The sequence below is a fragment of the Muntiacus reevesi genome, chromosome X (assembly GCF_963930625.1).
Source record: "Muntiacus reevesi chromosome X, mMunRee1.1, whole genome shotgun sequence".
Lineage (NCBI taxonomy): Eukaryota > Metazoa > Chordata > Mammalia > Artiodactyla > Cervidae > Muntiacus > Muntiacus reevesi.
This window is the reverse complement of record NC_089271.1, coordinates 42,972,164-42,980,155: the sequence shown is the minus strand read 5'-3', so window position 1 is coordinate 42,980,155 and position 7,992 is coordinate 42,972,164. Positions and strand designations below refer to the sequence as shown.

General features: G+C 42.4%; 1 pseudogene; it reads left to right on the top strand.

The window, feature by feature from the left end:
* Window positions 1-5,078: 5,078 nt before the first annotated feature.
* Window positions 5,079-5,160, top strand: LOC136155011 (U4 spliceosomal RNA; annotated as a pseudogene).
* Window positions 5,161-7,992: the final 2,832 nt, after the last annotated feature.

Here is a 7,992-nt window from a genome sequence, read left to right as displayed (position 1 = left end):
ACAAAAGAATATGGGACTTCTCAAGTGGCGCTAGCGGTAAAGAACCCACCTGCCAATGCAGGAGATGTAAGAGACACGGGTTTGATTCCTGGGTCAGGAAGATACCCTGTAAAAGGGCATGGCAGTGCAATCCAGTATTCTTGCCTGGAGAATCCCATGGACAGAGGAGCCTGGCGGGCTACAGTCCATAGCGTCACAGAGTCAGACACAACTGAAGCGGCTTAAAACACATGCATACACTTACAGAAGAATAAATATGATGTGAGTACAAATATGGTAGCACTTACATGAGGTTCAGCCTGTTCAGTCACTCAGTCATTTCCTACTCTTTCCTACCCCATGGACTGCAGCACGCCAGGCTTCCCTGGCTATCACCAACTCTTGGAGCTTGCTCAAACTCACGTCCATTGAGTAGGTGATGTACTTAATTAAGGTCATCAAAATCATAGATGGAAAGTAGAATGGTGGCTGCCAGGGGCTGGGGGAGGGGAAAGTGGAAGGAGTTGTTGTTTAACGGGCACAGAGCTTCAGATTTGCAAGATGAAAATTTTCTGGAGGACAACAATGTGAATACATTAACATTACTGAACTATACATTTAAAACCATTTAAAAATGATTAAAATGACCAATTTTATGTTATGTGTATCTAACCACAATTAAAGGTTTTTTGATTTCCAATTCAAATAGGTAATACAGACATGTGGAACCAAAATCAGAAGGTACAAAAGGGTATAGGTGCTTTATTTGTTTCCCACTCTTGTTACCTGTCCTACAACCATCCAGCCTATCTCGCCTTGGACATGAATTGATAGTACTTTCTTGTGTGTCCTTCATAGGTATTCTATGATTCATTCTTTTGAATAGCTGTGTTGTATGTTATTGTGCTAGCTTTCCTGGTGTTTCAGATGGTAAAGAATCCACCTGCAATGCAGGAGATGCAGGTTCAATAATTGGGTCAGGAAAATTCTCAGGAGAAGGGAATGGTTACCCACTCCAGTATTTTCCTTGCCTGGAGAATCTCATGGACAAAGGAGCTTGGCGGTCGCAGAGTTGGACACAACTGAAGTGACTGAGCACACACAGCACATTTTATTGTACATGTGCACTATATTTTTACCATTCCCCTGATAGTGATCATTTAGTTATTTTTAGCTTGAAATCTCATCTTCTAATAAAAAATGCACACTTCATTATACAATTACTTAATTTATCATTTTTATTTTAAATTTACTAATTTTGTTTTTTTTCCCATTTATTTTTATTAGTTGGAGGCTAATTACAATATTGTAGTGGTTTTTGTCATACATTGACATGAATCAGCCATGGATTTACATGTATTCCCTATCCCGATCCCCCCTCCCACCTCCCTCTCCACCCGATCCCTCTGGGTCTTCCCAGTGCACCAGGCCCAAGCACTTGTCTCATGCATCCAGCCTGGGCTGGTGATCTGTTTCACCCTTGATAATATACATGTTTCGATGCTGTTCTCTTGAAACATCCCACCCTCGCCTTCTCCCACAGAGTCCAAAATTCTGTTCTGTACATCTGTGTCTCTTTTTCTGTTTTGCATACAGGGTTATCATTACCATCTTTCTAAATTCCATATATATGCGTTAGTATACTGTATTGGTGTTTATCTTTCTGGCTTACTTCACTCTGTATAATGGGCTCCAGTTTCATCCATCTCATTAGAACTAATTCAAATGAATTCTTTTTAATGGCTGAGTAATATTCCATGGTGTATATGTACCACAGCTTCCTTATCCATTCGTCTGCTGATGGGCATCCAGGTTGCTTCCATGTCCTGGCTATTATAAATAGTGCTGCGATGAACACTGGGGTGCATGTGTCTCTTTCAGATCTGAAACCAGATCTGAAATTTACTAATTTTGATAGCAATATAGTCACAAGATTCAAAAATCAGAAAGTCTAAGAGGGTAAACATTAAAATGTTTCCCTGTCATTGCTGTCTCCCAGGTCAACATATGTCCTTCTGGACTGGTCATTTACCTGCTTCACAAATCCATTCACTGCCCTTTGCTCACCTCTGTACTGCAGGAAACTACATTTCCCAGACTCCCTTACCTGATGGCTTATAGGTAGCTTCAGGCAATGGGAGGAGAAAGTGAAAGTGAAAGTCGCTTAGTTGGTCAGACTCTTTGCAACCCCATGGACTACACACTTCATGGAATTCTCCAGGCCAGAATACTAGAGTGGGTAGCCTTTCCCTTCTTCAGGGGATCTTCCCAACCCAGGGATTGAACCCAGGTCTCCCTCATTGCAGGTGGATTATTTACCAGCTGAGCCATAAGGGAAATCCAAGAATAGTGGAGTGGGTGGCCTATCCCTTCTCCAGGGGATCTTCCTAACCCAGGAATTCAACCAGAGTCTCCTGCAATGGAAGGAGGGACATTGGTAAAGACTGGAGGGTGGGAGGAGGGCAGAACCAATGTGTTTTTCTCTCCCTTCCTACTTGAGCAGAACTTCCTGCAGTTGCTGCAACTTCTTTTTGGCTTTACCTCCTACACTGTGGTCAGAGGGTGAGTCAGCCTCATCCTCTGTGGTCCCAGCTCCCTCTGGGCAATCCCCACCATGGTTCTACTACTGCTGCATTGGCCCAGCTTCTCAGATCTGCTAACACCACTTCCTCCCTGGTTCTCCCCAACCCCATGAATAGTAGACATATTTTGCTATTAATAACTTCTGGCCTACCTTATAGTCTCTTATTAGGCATCTCAACTCTTTTTTTTTAACCTGTGTAACCAGTTTAAAGTATTAAAATTCCTCTGAATGAAATCTCTAGAATGATTTTTCAGACTGGGACCCTGACTGACAATCACTCCTGGAAACACAAAGTTATCAATTTCTTATGTGGGTCCTTCCAGAGTTATTTAATGTACATATGAGCAAATTATGTCTATCCTCTCCCTCCCATATTTTTTAATAAGTGATAAAATACATACTGTTCTGTACTTTGCTTTTTTTCACTTAGCAATAATGCTGGAATTTGTTCTTTATAAGATTCCAAAGATCTTCCTCATTCCTTTTGATTCATCATGTAGATTTACTATAGTTAAATAAATTGTTGAACACAGCCATGCCCATTTACCTATGTATTATCTACTGCTTTCACACCAGTCCCTTATTTATGGATATTTAGGCTACTTATGATTTTCCGCTGTTATAAATATTTCTGCCGTGAATAACTTAAAACTATACCATATCATGAACTGGAGATAAAACTCATGAACCAGAATTGCTGGGTCAGTGAATATGTGAGTTTGAGAACTTTTTAAGCATAAAAGTTCAAAAATATATATGGGAGCAGAACTTCAAGGGTTCCAAGGAAATAGTGTGCTAAAATTTATCTTTTAGTTGTATTTTGCATATGAAAACATAGTCAAAATAATTTATCATGGAACAACACAATTAAAGATTATGAAATGTTCTTTTAAGTTAACTGTTTTTTAAAAAAAAATCTTCATGTATCAATCAAGTGAAAGCAAAAGGGCAGGCCTCTATAATTACCTTGAAGTTTCCAGAAAGCTCAAGTACTACTAGGTTAACAGAGTTTTGGAGCTCTGTTGGGTTCTCTTGACTGTGAATTGGTATGGTGATTTTCCATTGAGGATGTCCAATTTGCCTATTGAATGATCTTTTTAAAAATTTCTGAACATAGGAAAACTACTGTAAGTCTCTTCCCTGGGGAGAGTGTGATGGTTGCATGGAAAGAGTGAGCCAGAGGACAGCTTCTAAAAGTAATTAAGGGCACAAATTGGTTTGACTTAAAAGCGTCATGTAGATTTTCCATCTTAAAATTCTATTATTGAAAGCTTTACATTCTCTGCCCTCTTCAAAGAATTGTATGGAGTGGCCCAGTACCTATTTCTGCCAGTTAAATGGTAAACCCTGGGATCAATGTAACTTCTGGTGACAAAATTAAGTATGAGAAAAAGTACCATCACTGAATACATACAACCAGTGACTCGGTTGTAAAATCTTTTCTCTAAAGGGCAGAGGGTATATATTTTAGGTGTTATGGACCATGTAGTTTCTGTTACAACTACTCAACTCTGCTCTTTTAGTGCTAAAGTGGCTATAGATAACACAAAAATGATCTAGCACGGCTGTGCTCCAATAAAGCTTTATCTCCAAAAAAGGGCTGGTGGTAGGATTTTGCCAGAGGGCTGTAGTCTTGCCCACCTATGCCATAGAGTCAAATCAATGTTCTTACACTGCACCAGCCCCCTAATCTGTGGGATGCTTGGTGCTCTGGCTCTCCCGACCTGAGTTGAGCTCTCCCATGGGATTGCTGTGATATCTGAAATGATTTTCCCTGGTGACAACCTGGCTCTGCTCTCTCCCTAGCTCAGAAATCTTTTGGATTGAGAGTAAGTGAAGCCAAATCTGGCCTCTGTACCCCAACACTGAATTCAAGCTTGGACATAGAGGTTTTGGTGTAGAAAGGATAGCTTTATTGCTTTGCCAGGCAAAGGGGGCCACAACAGGCTAATGTCCTTACTTGGAGAGGGTAGTGAGGAGTTTTACAGTAATGCTTCAAAGGGGACATGATCAGTTCATGGACATTCTTCTGACTGGTTGATGGTGAGGCAGTGGGGAGTCAGCAAGATCAACCTGGTTCCAACCTGTCTGGGGTCTAAGTGCTTGCGGTCAGCATAGAGTTAACTTCTCCAACCTGGTGGGGGTTTCTGTATCAGAAAATAGTTCAAAGCTATTGCTATGCGGATCCCTTAAGGGAGAACCAGGACACTGCCCCACTGCTGTACTGCTATTCCTCTTGACTGCTCCTCCCTGATCTCACATCCCCTCCCTTCTCTAGTTAGCAACTTTTTGAATCTGCCTGTTGGATCTCTGGGAAGATCAAGGGAACTGAATAAAGCCTATTTCCCATTAGCAAGGAATGGGAGGACTTTGCTGGTGATCCAGTGGCTAAGACTCTGCACTTGCAATGTAGGGGTCCCAGGTGTGATTCCTGGTTAGGGAACTAGATCCCACATGCCGCAACTAAGACTTCACATGCTGCAACTAAAGATTCAACTTAAAAAGAAAATGGGGGAGCTTTGCGCAGTGGCAGTATCGTAGCCAATGAGGTTTATCCGAGGCGCGATTATTGCTAATTGAAAAAAAAAAAAAAAAAAAGAAAAGAAAATGGGGGACATAGAAAGGCCTTTGTGCCCAGGAGCCCCACAAAGTCCTGCTTGGTTTCATAAGTGCACAAGATATGTTGATATGATATCCTTCAATGAATTTAGGGATCTACTGAAACAATGTCATTCACGACAGCATTAGAGAATGAGAGAATGAGAGAACAAGAGTAACAAATGGTGTCATTGGTCCCTGAGGTAGATGGCTTGCAAACATGGCTGCCAGCAATCCCTCCAATTCTCACACAGGTTTGCTGCACCTCTCAAAAATGAGCTAAACTTGGGACTTACTTTGGCCAATAGAATATGGCAGAAGTGACATGGTGCCAATTCCAAGCCTAGGCCTTAAGAGACTTGGCAACTTCAGCTTTTGCTCTCCTGGAAACCAGCTGTTACGGACAGAAACTTGGACCAGACTTCTGAATGATGAGTGACAACTTGGAGAGAGAGAGAGAGGTCAGGTGGAGAAGAACTCAAGTGTACAGTAGTCAAGTCACTCCTGCAACCCAGGCTGAGGCACCAGACATGTGAGTGAGGCCACATTCCAGCTCCGGCCCAGCTCCCAGCTCAATGTAGCCACATGACTCACCCCAGACAATGTCACACAGAGCAAAGATGTATTATCTCTGCCAGTCTCCAGCTGGATTGCAGAACTGGAAGCAAATGAACAGTTGCTGTTTTAAGTCACTCAATTGGGGGATGGTTTATTATGCAGCAATAGTTCCCTTGACCCCGTGACCCAACAGCAAGGGATCTCCTGGCCTGAAACTCTCCTGACTCTTGACTTTCTGTCTTTTACATCATCCGTAATTACCAACTCCTTAATCTGGCTTCCAAGGCTCTCCGCTGCCTGGCTTTTACTTACTTCATCACTATTTCTGCCTGCTCCACTGCAAGAAACTTTTTTCTAGATGTTAGGAGAACTGTCTATGGAGACAGACTGCCTCTTATTAGTTGTATGACCTTAGTCAAGTTGTTTAACCTGCCTGTGCTTAGTTCCTTCATATGGAAGAGAAGTAACAATAATCCCTGTTTCATGTGGGGTGATGGTGTATATTAATATGTTAATATATGTAAACGTATTAGAACATGCCTGACACTGTGGTGTATACGATTTTGGTAGCCTTTGCTAGTATATACACTCCCACCTGCCAAGGTGATCCTCTCTGCTCCTCTTTCTTTTTCTCTTCTTTCCTTCTCTCTCCACCCATCTGGAGCCCCACCTTCTATCTGGAGCCCCCTGATGCAACACCTCTCACTTATCTAAGTCTTCCTTCTCCAATTTCTTGTCTGGGACACTAATAAGACATTCAGGCTTTGAATTTATGTGGTCTCTGAACTTTCTGAAGATCCTTCTGCTTCTTAAAGGAAGGAATTATTGTATAAAGGTAAACAATTTCAGTGCTGCCCCTGCAATGTATGCAAATTTTTTGAAATTGTTGCAGGAAGGCGGAACACCTTCCAGGGCTTAAGAGTGGGCTCCTGTCTAACACGCGGAAATGAACTGTCAAAGGAGATACATGAGCTGACAAAGCAAGAGACTTTATTGGAAAGGGGAGACCAGGTGGAGAGCAGTAGGGTAAGGCAACCCAGGAGAACTGCTCTGCCATGTGGCTCACAGTCTTGGGTTCTATGGTGATGGGGTTAGTTTCTGGGCTTCCTTTGGCCAATCACTCTGACTCAGGGTCCTTCCTGGTGGCATGCATATTGCTCAGCCAAGATGGATGCCAGAGAGAAAGAATCTGGGAGGTGGTAGGACGTGTGGTATCGCCTTTTGACCTTTCCCAAATTCTTCTGGTTGGTGGTGGCTTGTTAGTTCCGTGTTCCTTCCTAGAACTTCCTGTTGTAAAATAACTCATGCAAGTGGTTACTATGATGCCTTACATGCTTCCTGAGAAACCTGTATGCAGGTCAAGAAACAAGTTAGAACTAGACATGGACCAACAAACTGGTTCCAAATTGGGAAAGGCTGTGCCTTGTCACCTTGCTTATTTAACTTATATGCAGAGTGCATCATGTGAAATGCCTGGCTAGATGAATTACAAGCTAGAATCAAGATTACTAGGAGAAATATGAATAACCTCAGATATGCAGATGATACCACTCTAATGGCAGAAAGTGAAGAGGAACTAAAGAGCCTCTTGATGAAGGTGAAAGAGGAGAGTGAAAAAGCTGGCTTAAAATTCAACATTCAAAAAATGAAGATTATGGCATCCCGTCCCATCACTTCATGGCAAATAGGTGGGGAAACAATGGAAACAGTGACAGCCTATATTTTCTTCAGCTCCAAAATCACTGCAGATGGTGACTGCAGTCGTGAAATTTAGACACATACTCCTTGGAAGGAAAGTTATGACAAACCTAGACAGCATAGTAAAAAGCAGAGACATCACTTTGCCAACAAAGGTCCGTCTAGTCAAAGCTATGGTTTTTCCAGTAATCATGTATGGGTGTGAGAGTTGGACCATTAACAAGGCTGAGGACAAAGAATTGATACTTTTGAACTGTGGTGCTGGAGAAGACTCTTGAAAGTCCCTTGGACAGCAAGGAGATCAAACCAGTCCATCCTAAAGGAAATCAACCCTGAATATTCATTGGAAGGACTGATGGTGAAACTGAAGCTCCAATACTTTGGCCACCTGATACACAGTGCCGACTCATTGGAAAAGACCCTGATGCTGGGAAAGATTGAGGGCAGGAGGAGAAGTGGGCAACAGAGGATGAGATGGTTGGATGGCATCACTGACTCAATGGACATGAGTTTGAGTAAACTCCAGGTTCTAGTGAAGGACAAGGAAGCCTGGCATGCTGTAGTCCATGGGGTCG